This window comes from Battus philenor, unplaced genomic scaffold (assembly GCF_028537555.1).
Source record: "Battus philenor isolate CCGP_79_NKW_IND1 unplaced genomic scaffold, ilBatPhil1.0.hap1 SCAF_22, whole genome shotgun sequence".
Lineage (NCBI taxonomy): Eukaryota > Metazoa > Arthropoda > Insecta > Lepidoptera > Papilionidae > Battus > Battus philenor.
The window spans coordinates 13,224,995-13,240,386 of NW_027181685.1; positions in this window are offsets into that span (position 1 = coordinate 13,224,995).

A 15,392-nucleotide genomic window follows, 5' to 3' on the forward strand; every position below is an offset into this window, starting at 1 on the left:
ACTGCCTGATCAACTGCCTGACATGCCTTAAAGCTTTCCGAGCGGAGAAGATATGCAGGACTAGTGTGCTTTCTGTTTAATATTAACGTAAAGTCCCTGGTACATTTCAATGGATTGGAAATTTGAAAATGGCAGTCGGCAGATGACATAGCGCGCAGAACATTTTGAGGTTAGGCCTCAATGTTTTCAACAAGGATTGCAACAGACGAAGAAGAGAAATGAACTTTCACACAGCGATTGGCACAAAGCCTTTGGATATGTAGGTGTCTCTCACCGGGTACAACATCGGCCAACATCCCAACTGTGGTCATCATTTAACAGCATCATTTTATCTCTGTCATTGTTTTAAGTATTCTTAGACATGGGCCTCCCTTCCTCTTGCCCAGGGTTACGGGTGAAGACCTTAACGGCTGCAAAGGCGGAGATGGAGTCCATTGGTACGGTAGAGCAGGCGGAAGAGGCAAATACCCCAGGCGCAAGCTGCCCTCACATATTAGGGTCACAGGTTGCTCTGGAGCTACGCTACCAGGTGGAGTGGTGTAGTAGGGTTGGTGATGAAGACCGCGGTCGGCAGAAGCACCCATAGTTCAAGAACCTTAGCATCAGGCGGCAGCCGGCTGTAAAAACCCAATTGCCAAAACAAATTCTCCTTATCATGAAAGTTATAAGAAAAATTAGGGTTGATAAGGAGACCCGACCCCAAATAAAGGGAAAAGGGAAGGAAGAAGAAGAGACATGGGCCTCCCTTATAAATTACCAATAGGATCAATTCGAGAGCTTTAGTTGCAGGAGCGATGTGCCCTGACTGTCACTTCAGAGGAGCAATTGTTCAAGTCACGTCGGCGACCTAGGTTCTTATGTGAATCTCTTCATTCCCGATTCGAACGCGCGACGAAGTGGTCACTCTTTTTCTTCAGTTATTTCACTTACGAACTACATATAGCTTTACTACGCTTTTGAGTCTCATCTTGGCCGTAACTTTTTTGAGATCTCACTTCAAAATCATAGGCAAGCTAAAATGATTTCGTTGGACTTTAAGTTCTCCGAGTTGATTGTTCCTTAAAACGAGGTTAAATTAGGTCTTTGGGTCAATTGCACCATGCGCCCTAAATCCACGGATCGCCCTTCAAAAAGATACCTCTGGACATTAACCAAAACCCTATTTTTCCCAATTTTAAAATATATCCGTTGAAGTTTAGAAGAAGGGAATACAATAAAGTAAACTCAAGGTGTATTTCACTTCCACGTTTTTCTAGTTCCGATAATTTTTGTAATCGAGAGAAACAAACAAGACTTAAAAGTAAATTAAAAATGTTTTAACGGCGCATCAAAATATTTGATGCTACTATATTTGTTATCCTAAATTTTACTGTGTCTATGAATAACACAATACAGAGTGGTTGGTTGTAGGTGTAAAAGCTCTAAAAGAGTTATTATTGTGACTGTGGGTTGGGGATGGGTAAACGCAGATACAATAAAAATACGCCTTTTAATGTTCTAGAGTTCGGGCAACGGAATTGGCGGCGATTCCGCCCAGAGCAGCACTTTACCTACTGTTCTCACTACCGTGAGTCTTCTTGTTCTTCACTTCTCTTCAGGATGTAGACTGAATTAGAATGCCTCCAGTATCGGCTTTTATAGCCGTCTACGGCATTCTAGCATGTAATAATTTTAATATTTGGAAATTTGAAATTAATGACATTGTCATTTTCTTGCAATTAAGCTGCAGTACAAAACCTCTGCAATCAAAAAATAGATTCATTGATATTAAAAAAAAATTGTAAAATAAATCCGTGATAAAATTGATGTACACGAGAAAATAATTAAACCAATTAAAACTGTGATACTGTAATAGAAATGGATAACTGAAGTATTTGAGGATGTACGAAAGGAATGGAATGATTGAGAAGGGAAGATAGAATTGTAGAATGATAGAAGGGGAAAAAAAAATATTGTGTACTATGGAAGACGAGAACGAAAATAAAAATTTCCAATTAAATAGGGGGTGGAAGGAGAGGTCCCCAATAGCGGGGGCCAAAAAATAAGCTTTATGTACTCTTGTTTGTTTTCAAAAAATAAAAAAGTAATATATGATGTTTTACTGGCAGTTGGTAGTACTGTCGATCCAGCTTCTAAGTAATTAAACAAAAGCGTACGTGCCGAAGACGCGAGCACAGACGAGAAAAATGATCTCGCAGCACAGATAACAAATGCATAAACATCCGCCGATTCATTGCCGCGTCGTGGACAGCAGTTCGGTGAAATCGCAAGCGTAACGTACATTGCTGCGCGGTTCCCACGCTGCGGGGCGACGGTGCGGCGCCGAGCAGCCACCGCTCGCATCACTCCATAACCCTCGTAGAGGATGTGGCGTTACAGGATTAGTACTATTGAGGTGTTCTAGAATGATCCATGTTTCAGCATTTGCAGTTTTTCGATAACCACTAATTAGCGGGAAATTTAATAACTATTTATTCACATTACTTTCCAACTCGAACCACATATTTGTATGATTGTTTGCAGCTGTTTATGTCACTTCAATATTCGGAACAACGCACCAATTTGAAAATATTTTTTTTAACTTGTGAAATCCAAACACCGACCGGTATTAACTAACCAACTTCTGAAAGAATTTCTGACGAGTTCTGTCACCAATTGTTTAACAAATTTTAAAGAATTATCAAGAGAAGTTAAACAAGTGTTTACTTTTCAATATATAAATTCCGTAATGATTTCTAATGCAGTTTTTGTATACTGTTTTAAATATGTGTCTTTAATTGCGATTCGCTAAAATTTAAATTTTGACGATCACCCTTCTTTTTCTTTTCAGCAGATAGACTCCCATTGCAAGGCACAGGCCTCCTCCAAAAGTTAGCCACGACGGCCGGTCTCGTGGTGCCCCACATCCTGCTGCTTCCCGCGACTTTGTCTATGTCTTCGGTGAGTGAATAGAATGTACAACACATTTGTCAAGTAATATATGTACATCCTATCCAAAGAGAGTGGTTTCAGAAATAATGAATAAAGTAATGATAATATATTAGGATGATGTTTAAAATTCTAATTATGTGTTAAAACTATTTATAACCTATAACCATTAATCACTATATAATTTACACAACGTTTTTGTGTGAGAATATAACCGGCCAGAGTTCAATTAACAATTGATATATAGTATGTGACAATACACCATATATATATATATACATATATATATATATATATATATATATATGTATTGGTAAGTTTAATTTAAATGCTTACATTAGTATCATTAGATATAGACACGAGTGACCATGATTATTGGCAGCCACAACCCTCGGCAGTTAAATTACTAATTCCTGATTATTAGTTTTTAAATGATGCCGTGTTGATGTGTCGGAAAATTTTATAATTACGGACATGTCTCATACAGCACGCGTCATTGTTTACGGAAGTGAAATACCTGCCCAGCGGAGGGCGGCGTGGGCGGCGTGGGCAGCCGGCTAGTAAACAAACCAGTTCACTGATAGCGGAGGTTGGGCACGTGCGCTGCGCACTAAACTACGTTTTAATTCAATGACAAAACCTTGACGCCTAGATAGAGTTCATTTCGTTCAAGAGCATAAATATATTTGTATTGTATCGCTTAAGCAAATACAACTTATCAACCTTTAAGTGTAAGCCAATGGCTGATTTGAAACTAGTAAGGTGCTTCTGGTGAACAAAATAAATCTGTACAAACTCTCTCTTGTTCCGTAACTATGCTCGCTAAGGTTCTAATCTTTTCTTCTTCTCCCCTGTCACTTCTATTTTTTATGGGTTAGCTTGGTCATATACGTCTCCCTCAAAGGATCGCCACGATGACCTGTCATGTGCCACCCGTATCCAGCGACTTGCCGTTACCTTGACTGTGTAGGTAATGTTAGTCTACCTAGCGTAAGGCCTATCTACTTCACGTTTACCATGTTACCTGATATATCATCCTGCGTTCCCTGTAGTGGCAAATTAACTAAATTTAAACTAAACTAAATTAAAACTTTATACTGTCTTATTCTTTACTACATACTACATTACGGTGTACGGTCTGGAGTTCTTCGTAAAATATGTATTATTTTAAAATTATATATGTATATTGTATATATTAAATATGTATGATTTATATAACTTTCTCGGCTTAATATCATCTCATTGGCTTAACAAAAACTAGTTCAACATATCATCGGTTCTTCTTCTTCTTCGACCCGCCTCGCGCTGCTCGCACCCAACGGCTTAACTATGTTGTCGTTTCGCCTGCTAAATAGTTGTTTTCGTGTTTAATCTCTTAATTTTAAATTAAATTAAAAAATATGCTAATGTTTTGCACGCGTAGAGTAGCTCTTCTTTTTAGAATAACCCAGTTCAGTTGTAAAGCGCATTCATTATTTGTTCCGTACGTATTCATATAGCTGTGTGCGTATACACACACACATGCACGCATACACGGGCAGTCACGCGGAAAAAACTCCTCTTTCATAAAAGTTCCGGCGTCCTCCATGTAAAATGCGATGAATGTGCAAAGTACACGCACGGCCGTTTATAAGCGGAAAATGTTTAGAGCCGAAAACAGAAAAAACAGTTTTGCTTTCACAACTACGGCGGAGTGAACTCGTTGAGCCATAGGGCGATGCGCGGATATACATACTGTTATACACAAACGCAGTCGGAGAGGAAATACAAAAGTCGGAAACAACATAATGTTACGTACTGACTGGAAATGAAACACCACTGGTTCACAAGGAGTCCTTTATTCACAAATCAGATGGTCACCCTACTTTACACAAAGTATTCTTTCGCTTAGTACAAGCTACGCTTCCAAGAAATCATTGTTCAAGTAACTTACCAAATATTCACTTTTATATCACTGATCGTAGATCTTAATCTTATAAAACGCAAAATAACACTAAACTGTTGTCATGGGCATAACACTTGTTTATACTACGGATAAGGTTCTAGTAAGTTCGAGATAGTATTCGATTAGAATTTCCGAGAACCGTACACAAAAATCTATAAATAACTTCAAGGTCACGCGTGTTCTTGATCCTAGGGTTCAGGGTTCAGTGTTTATTGTTTAGACGGTTCTGTAACTCGTGCTTTGTAAGAGTACGTTTAACGTAACACTCCTTGTTTTATTACATTACGCAATTAGGAAACACCACATATTTTACAGAATACATCAGCGTCCAGCTGTGAACGTCTTACAAATGAAATGATGATGAAAGTGAAAAGAATATTCTTGGTTTTCTTACAACCCTAAGGATCCAAGAAATAGGACACGTTTAGTAGAATGCTTTTAGTTTTTCTAAAATCGGGACGAATTAGCACAGGTTTGTCTATTAGTAACCGGGATATTCGATGTAATTCGTCACATAAAGATTATCATTCAATAATCGAAAATTAAAATAATAAGTGTCCTTGGCAGTGACTTCGCCTGATTATTTTGATTTCATTAGGGAGATGTGTATAAATCTGTCTTGTTAAACTTTATGAAAATATGTGTTGTTGTGGAGTTTCTTCCTGCTTCTTCTCCACAACTATAACACCTTGCTTATTAGAGTAGACATAAAAATAAATTAAATTAAAAAAAAGTTGACGATCAGTAAGAGTTCTGTTAAAAGTTCCAATAAATGAATTTTGTCTTCATCTTTTATCTTTAATGCGTTCATATAAAACATGACATTATGTATTACATATTTTACTAGACCAGTGATGGTCTAGTGTTTAAGATGCGACACCTTCGATCGTAAGAACATGGGTTGGAAACCGTCTATAACAGAGGAATGGTACAGAATTATTTTAATATAATATTTTGTATCTGCACTCAGCCCCATCAGCCGATGGACGCCTACTGCAAGGCATAGGCCTCCCCCAAGGTCGCCACCATGACCAGTCCTGCGCTGCCCACATCCAGCTACTTTTTTCTTCAGACAATTCTCCGAAATACGTCTGTGATCTTGGTTCTTCTGCATATCCTCCCATTTGTAACTCTGTTTTGCAGCGGGACTCCAAGTATAGCCCTCTCCATTGCTCTTTGGGTTAACTTGAGCTTTTTTACGAGGCCCTTAAGTGACCACTATTTAATATCTATGTAACATCTTTAACCATTAGTTATTCTAGCATAAGGACTACTGTTTTGTAACAAATAAACGACCTCTTGTAAGAGAAACCAACCACCAGTGCTGGCAATAGAATAAACTACTCATAAATTCTCCTTCCTACGCATTGATTCCTTGTATTTCTTAATGATAAATTCTTGACGTTGCAGTCGAGGTCATGGCAGTCCTCGCAGCGCAGTCTCGTGCTCGTCTCTCTCTCTCTCTTCAGGATATACAGAGAGAGCCTCACTTGACAAATACTTTTTGCTCGCTTATGAGTATGGACACCCGACTTAGACATAAGACTCATGCAGAGGCAGTGCGGAAGTGTTGTAAAGAGATCTGAAAATCGATTAGATTATAAGATGATAATAAAGCAAGCGAATTTTGACTGAATTTAAAAGCTATCGTTATCAAATACGATTAAGCTTTACACGAACAGAACGTTGCGCTAAACATCTTTTTCTTCACGCCTATAAAAAATAGACAGCAGATACTACTGTACATTCTCTCGGCAATTTCATTTATTGCCTCAAACGTTCGCGGTCAATTAAAATTGTAGAAACATCGAAGTGCAGGCGTTCCCGGGTTCCCACGGTACGGCGGCAGGCAGTCGGTTGAAGACATTGCAAAAGGCATTCATCTATTAAAGTCAACGTGAAGGAAATGTAAATCTGCGATAGTCAGAATAACTATCCAGTAAATTTTCTTTCATATTTATCAGAACTTTTCTGTTATTTCTAATTTGTATCGCTAAGGTTTTTCTTGCGTTTACTGAGCGCAGACAGTCGAGAAAGGGATGCCGCTATTTGCTACGGATCTTTCTTTCTACCAGCTTATTTGCTCGACAACGTTTAGTTACAAAAAAAAAATTATTATATAAAGAGTTAATACAGTTAAAATTGGTATCTTTATTTCATCTTTAAAGTAATCCCCTTCGCAGTCGATGAAACGCACTTTTGCTAGCGCTTTTTCTAATACTCGACTCGGTTGTAGCCTTCCAGACCTTTGATTCGGTTTTCATCCCTTTAATTCTGTCAAAAAGGCGTGACGGCATTGACCTTTTGAGTTTGCTGAATAGCCAGAAGTCGCACGCAGCGGAATCAGGTGAACACGATAGTTGCGGAACGATATCAGTAGAGTTTTTAGCAAAAAGGTCAGGTGCAGTATAACATCGACCAATTGAGACTTGATGCGTTTGAGACATAAACATCGTTCAAAATAGTTAGAATTGAGCTAAATGATTTTCCTACTTTTGACAAACAGACGCATGGCATGTATTACATGCTTTCCTAATACTCTGGTGTTTTAAATGACAATTTCATTTTACCTTTTGTTCGCACGTATATATAAAAAATATAATTAAGGGCTATTACCAAATTCTACATACATTTCTTCGTCGCTGCTACATAATGAATCATATAACGTTATATGTATCTTAGAACAGTCCGAAAGATGGGTAACATAAAACAATCTTTACCGAGCCCACCGTTGGATACAATTACATCAGGACAACTGTTGGAGTGTTCGTAGAATATTTCTTAATTAGTTTTGTAATGTTTTTCTCACGCAAAGACAGTTCGCGCGTTGTCTCTGTAACGCGTCCTTTCATATGCTAATCGCGTACTTTCTCAGACTTTATATTTTAAAGTGAAGACAATTGTTAATTCGCCGCGGCAGGTGGCCGGATGAATCAATTTCGCAACCGCCACTGGCACGGGAGCCGCTTCCGCCGACGCAACCTGAAGCGCTACGTTTGTTTTTTAATTAAAATTATCAAAATACGAATTATGGAGAACAAATTTAATGATAATTTTAATGTACTAAATATTGCTGAGAATAATCTACTATAAAAATGTAAAACAATCTTTTGTCAATATTGCGCTAATAGTTTGATCTCTTATTTATTATTGTATATATCATTCTGTATTATATTGTATTTATTACAAGTATATATGAATGAACGTATGCTATGTGTGCTTGTGTATGTATGTTTATGGATTCATGTATGTTTTATCTATATGTACACGTTAACTACCTGTTATTTATCCCTCTGCTGTTTCTATACTATAGTTGTATGTAAGAAATTGCCTCGTGTGATAAGACCGCCCAGTGTATTTTTGTCTTTACTATTATACAACTAGGTGTATTTTCTAGCGTGTACATTAAAGAACTTTTTAATTAAATTGATGGTCCAAGTTCATTAAAATATTAATGTATCCTAGTTTAATAATAGTTTACAAAACCGCATATTTTCACCTACCTCGTGTCCCTTGTTTTGCAAATTTATGTATTCATATTATTTTTCATTAATTAAATTTTTATTTGGAAATAGAATAAATGAAAATATATTATAACTTTGTTACGGTAACGAGGCCTCAGTGTCTGTCGACTTATCGAAACGTAACACGATCATAACACTTATTTATTCTGTTGATGTCGGTGCTGTTAGTCCGAAGGCTTTTACAGCTTCTTCTGAGCTGAGTTCACGGAGCGGAAGGGTCCGTGAACTTACAGTGCATAGTAGCAACGTAACAAGCACAAAGAATTGCATTACTGTGCACTATGCCCGCAAAACGTATTTTATTTGGTTTATTCTAATACACTTATCGAATGACCCATGATGATCGGAGTCAATGAAGGTTAATAGCAACGAAAATGAAGAATAATTTTGAATTGAATGACAGAATATCAACTTGCAGCAACAAGCGAGCACGTAGCCAGTAAATCACAACGCAGCACTCATCATTGTATTTTGTTTCGAAGGCAATTAAGCTGCTATATCATTCAAAATCAATATATCTTTATTCAACTAAACATTTACACACATTTTTGATTCATCAATTATTTTAACATCATAAGGTACCTCCGGCTCGGAACGGCGACCTGCTGAGAAGAGACGCCGAGAAAATCAACAGTCGCACTTCTTAAATGAAACTTAACAATATTAAATGTGTACTTTATAATTACAAACAAATAAATAAGTCAACAGACCAATGTCCACCCATTGCGATCAACTCTTGAATGCTATTATAAGATTTATTTAATAACATACTTTTAATTTTAGATAAAACTAAGAAAAGAAAGGCCTAAGATATCTTGTGAAACATTATATTCGTGAAGACGAAATTAACGCAAAACGCGTTTAGATAGTAACAAATAATGAGATTAGTTTAGACACTGTAATACTAATTCAATTGTCGCGAAGTGAACGTCCCGCTCACGTGTCGTGTGCGGCCATAAAAACAAAACAACGCGTGTGGCAAACGCGCATCAAATCTCTTATGTAAATACCCGTGAGATTCTTCAAATTCGCATGAAACTCGATCGCGGCGCTGTCGGTGCTTCACTTTCCCTGCGCAAATATTTAAGTGTTTAGACCAGAGTTCCCCAAACTTTTTTGTGTCGTAGACAATGTTTTCCCGTGTTGGGCAGACCCCTACTTACCTGATATTAATTTCCTGTAAATTTCTAACTGTAGTGTAATTTAGTGTTAAAAACTTAAAGTAAAAACACATGTTAATTTATACAATTTAAATTAAAAATACTCAAAATAAAATTTTGTATATGTTTTGTAAAATATACTTAACATTAAATAAACTATAAATAAAATAACATAAGCAATAGTCAATAGTGAGAAGGATGAACCTGATGCTTTAATAATAAATTATCAACATTTGGCGTCAATTTTGTATGGGTTAATCTTAAATCTCCTCGGCTAATGATGTCCAGTCTGTTTCTTTTTTTCGTTAAGAGATTGGTAACAGCGCTGAACCCTCTTTCCACTAGGTATGACGGGACTGAAGACTGCGACTCTCGTGTTTTTACAAGTTCAAAATGTATTGCGACCACAAAGTGAATACCAACATCCTACAACTTACACAATTTTATAAACATACATTATAATTATTTTACTTTATTGGTACTTTTTTGTTTTGATATTATAAGATGTCATGGACCCCCAATTTTTTTTTCGCTTACGTAGACCCCTAGGGATCGATAAAGACCACTTTGGGAATCACTGGTTTAAACTGAAGCGGCCGCGCGTACCTCGCGCGACCGCCACCAAGTCTCATTAGCATAAAACTCGAAACTGATTGAAAACAATTACAGCGCGGAAAGTTGTTACAAGCCCGTGCGTGTATTTTAATGCGAGCGCCATATTTATTCGTTTCCTCAGTTTTTCATTGTTATGTTTTTACATATTACTTCTTTACAAAACTCTGTATGGATGTTATGTAAATACATTAGGTCGCTGCGTTCAGAATGAAAGTTTATTAATGCGTTTATAAATACAAAGAAAAAGAACTGCCGCATCAATTGTCTTTTTTACAGTTGATTGTTATGATTTATTAGCGATTTGCAAAATAAATGTTGTGTGAAATGATGTTCATAAAAAAAAAGGAGAAAAAGGAATATTTCTGGAAGAACATTCGCCGTTATCTCCCTTATACAAACATACAAAAAAATGCAAACTCCTTGAGATTATATTACAACTAGCTCTATTTCAGTTGTTTAAATAATGCTATGAAGCTGTTAATATGCCATCATCATAATTTCAGCCATAGGTAGTTCACAGCTGAACACAGACCTTCGCTGTAGATTCCCATTAGAACCGAATGGAAGCAACCCGCTTCCAGCATGTTCCAGCGACCTCAACAAGGCCATCTGTCGACTTTGTACGTTTGACGCTGCGCTTGCCGGTCTCTATGTCCGCTTCAAAATAAAACAAAGCGCTAGCGACATATGTGTAGAAGTAGACAATTATTTTATTTTGTAATAGGAGCCTGTATATTCGTCAACCGTGGTGTCAGCTCGGCCGACCGCAGAACACTCGCATAACTGAATAATTAAAAAGGTTCTTGCGCCCGATCGGGTCCGGCGCCGGGTTTTTGTTTTTTCATTAATTAGCCGCCGAGAATCAAGGACGAGCGATAAACCGGAGCGTAATGAACATTATTTTTTTTTTTAATTTTTAGAATTTGAATCCGTCACATCAGCTTCACTTGTGTGAACTTAAAATATTCTTTAGACAAGGAGCCTCAACTTTCTGGGTACAATTGGGAACGAGAAGCTACAAAAAATAGAGTCAACATAATAATAAAAAAATTATTTGGGTATTTATATACCACCAGAATTAAAATCATGAATCCACAATCAATTTTAGATCTATCGCTGGAGAGATTTAAAATCAAAATAAAATATGAAGGTCCAAGTGTGGCAGCTACAAACTACATAGTAAGATTACAAACCTGACGTAGTTTGGACCAGAGTTGTACAAATCTTTTCATGTAGCATTCGTATAAACATACACAAATTTAGTACATACATTCATAAATAACTTATTTAATCGTGGAACGCAGATTAAATGAGTTTTTAAACCGAAAAAATCTTGTTTGTTTTTTTATTCAATGATGGCAATTGTAATATATTTTAATTGCAATCGTTAGGATATAGGTTAGGCGAGGCACGGCGGCACACCCACGGACACCGCGCGCCCCGTGTCCATGCACTTGTGCGACCCCCGAGGGGCTGCCCCGCAAGAGCTTTTAACTTAAGTAGACACGCCCGGTCAGCGTCTATCGCACTCCTGTTGAAAAAACTATTTTGTTGCACAAAATTTTCTACTCCTTTTTATAAAAAGACACGAATTCATCGAGCTAGCCTTAAATAACAACCGCGAGAAAGGTAATATAGGGTTTTTGTACGTAATGTTCCTGATAGGACAGAAGCCGAGAGATGATAGATAGAAGTTTTAATCGCGGCTTCAGCCCCGACTAGGTGATAGTTCTTTGGATAAGTCGGCATATGCTTCTACAATAGGATCCCACATAATGTCCAGAAAGCTTCCGCTGCTAAATTTAAAAATATTTTCAGAGAAAAATTGTGTCTTACCGGTTTCTAAGCTGTAAATGACTTTATAGAAGATCTCACACCTCGGGAATGATGTGTTCGCCTCCAGGCTATTTTAATGTTTTTTTTATAGTTTCTGTTTCCGGGGACCCTTTGTATAAGTGCATTGCACACTTTAAAAGATTTACCATAAAATAATATTTAGTTCTCCCAAAATCTCCTCTAGATGCGTTGTATTATAACTCTTAACCAATGTTATCCTTTACAGTCAGATAAAATGTAAACATTGGATAGCATGGACAGTTATTAGTATGACAGTAACCATCTTTTGTTTGAATTTAAGTTTATATATATATCTAGAAAGTACCTTTAAAATAGCTGCAATAAATTTATTATTTTTCTTACCTGTTTAGTACTGAAAAATACTTATCACATTGTAAGTTAATTTTAAGTTTGTAACTTCTAAACTGCGATGACTTTGTATCTTGCGACAGCATAGTTTTATCTGTGTACCTGATTGTTTTGTTAGCAGCGGCACATCAAATTGTCGGTTTGGAATTTTAAGCTAATGAGTCAAAGTTACAAAGAGATCAAAGTTTAATTAATTAGGAGAGAAACAATACGAAGCCTCTACTCTCTCATTACTCGCTTCAAAGCGACACGTCGATAAAATCTCAGCTCTGATAACCATTATCGTTGAAAGCGGTAAAATGAAATAACCTAGATTTAAAAGCAAAGTTTGTGCTGCGAACTGAGCAAAGTTTATAATTAAGGCACGCAAAGTACCCGCAGAGTGTTTCGCACAGCACCTCGTGGCAGAAGGCCAAGCGAAAGCTTGTATAAGCATAATATTATTTGAAAGACTTGGTCTCAGGGTGCTCGCGTGAGCAACGGGCATATACATATTCCCGGAGGAGGCTGCCTGCATTTCAGTACTGCATTGCGGTAACAGTGCGGTCACCAGTACGTTTATGCACAAAAACAGGACATAATATTATTTATTTCTCGTTAATTAAAATAAAAGGGGAGAGGATAAATAAGGATGATAATTCAATCAAATCCTACCTTAATTAATAAATCTGTGGCTGCTTCTGTGAGTAACTGGCTACAAGTGTGAAAGCTATAAAGGAGTGAATTTACAGCTCATTTTAACAAATTAACACAATAATACGGTTAAGAAAGTGTATTTAAAATTCCGATTATTACATATTAAAATTTGTTTGTCCCTGCAGACTTTGTTCTGCGAGATGGTATTGGCCACATTTCAGCAGCGTTTCTGATTAATCTCTTTATACAGGTTGATTGAAAATAGATCTTAAAGCTTCAAAGTTTTTTGCTGACAAATGAGCTGTAACCTTAAATGCTTTTACATCTATAACCAACCACCTGTATTAAGGACACAAAATACTGAAGGCTCTTTTACAAAGATGTGTGTGAAACGTACAAAATGTTTTTACGCTAAGACACGGTACAATTTAATTTTCCAGTTCTATGCACTATTTTCTGTCTCGCTGTTAATGTTTATTTTTTTATTTGTAAAAAGATATAATTTAAAGATAATCTTCTTCGTCTGCGGCCGCGTTCGCAGCTTCAGCGCGTTGGCTCTCCACCAACAAAACACCTCCTCCAGCACCATGCCTATATCCGACTATTGACCTCATGATATCAGCTTGATTGCAATGAACATTTTTGTTAATTATCTTTACAAAAAAATAAATCTTCAACCGTCCAGAATTATTAGGCAATAATAAATTGTTCCAGGATTGTCAACACTTTAACGACGGCCGCTTGTGCGGCGAGGCGAAAAGGAACCACATTTTTCTTAGGTTATTTACCGAGATTCCCGATAGCTATTATTTATTTTCACAAAATTCCCGTTGCACGCGTGGCGACCCCACGCTGCTCCGGTTTAGTTCGCTCGCACGCTAATCACTCGCAGCCACATCCAGCGCCAGTTCAGCGCCAGCGCGGGCCCACTCGACCCTTTTCAGCCGAACGAGGCCGCTGCGGACACACAAAAGATGACCCCATTTATGTACCCCGAGGGGGCGGCCGTGTTCGAGAGCTCAAAAGGAATTGGCGCGCCGCTCCTTCCCTTGGATCGTAACGAAACGCGTGATTTATTCGTGTTGTCCGCAAATACAGCTTTGCTATACAGAAACAGTATGCCCCAACGCATCTGTAGGGATTTCATGCAGTGAAACTCTCGTGATCTCTCGCACGGCTTCTACTTTGTAAGAGAAATTCCCTTCCCTTAACTACGCAGCATTGCAACAAGTCTTACTCTAGCTCCTCAAAAATACAACAGAGTTCTGTTCGCAATGGCATATTTTTGTGTTTCACAGGGTAATACTCTGCGTCCGCACAAGATACCAAGTCCTTGGGAGTGAGAAAAGGATTATGCGAGATTCCTACCCACTGGCACCCACTCAGCAGTCATTCCCATTACTGTTAAAATGGTGTGGACCTAGGTATTGTGTAATTTTTTTAACAAAGCGCCTGCTATAAATTTATAAGCATTTTTTAATTACAAATTAATATTTTTTTGTTATTACAAAAAACTTGATGATCGATATGTTTGATAATTGTACATAAATTACTTAATATAGAATTCGTAAATAAAAGCTGAAAATGTTTTTGGTAGCTTGTTCGCTAACTAATCTATTTTATTATATAGTTTCCGCGTATTATTGTATGCCATCAAATATAGATATAGTGACCGTAAACAATTTGCAAATATTTAATTTAAATCCAGTGATAAATTAACTCTTTTCTAGAAAATATTAGTGAATACGAAAGCGTCTAGCATAGTCTCTTATTCGCAGTGAATGGTCATTTACTTTTGAGGTCGTTTAAGGATGGACTTAGAAAGCTCCATGATTACATATCCGCATAAAAGATTGCAAGCGTTTATAATAATATTATTAAAAAAACTGTGGTGTGGCTTCTATTTCATCAACGACATTGTAATTATAATATTAAAGGAAGCAACAATCAAAATAAACCCATCAAATTACACGCGTTAAAGTGTTGGTATACTTATTTAAAATATTACATCTCCGGGTTCATTGAGCCAAAAGACCACGACCAGCCAATGCTAAAGGGGCCAAAAGTTAGTCTACAATGACATTGCATCGACTGTTATATTTTTTATAAAATAATTTTTATATAAAAATGTAAATTATCGTACCTTAATATAACCTTACTTACAAATATATAATTTCATCCTGGAAATAGAGATATGTAAACATTAATACTTAAAGGCTTAATGTTTAACTCGTTAATAAATAGATGGAGCTAAAAAAAACTTCCTTATCCATTGTACTTGTAAGAATATGTATAACATATTTTTAATGCATTTAGATAAAAAAATAAGTTAAAAAGCTACATAAAATTGGATATTTTATATACGTTTTTTAAATTTAC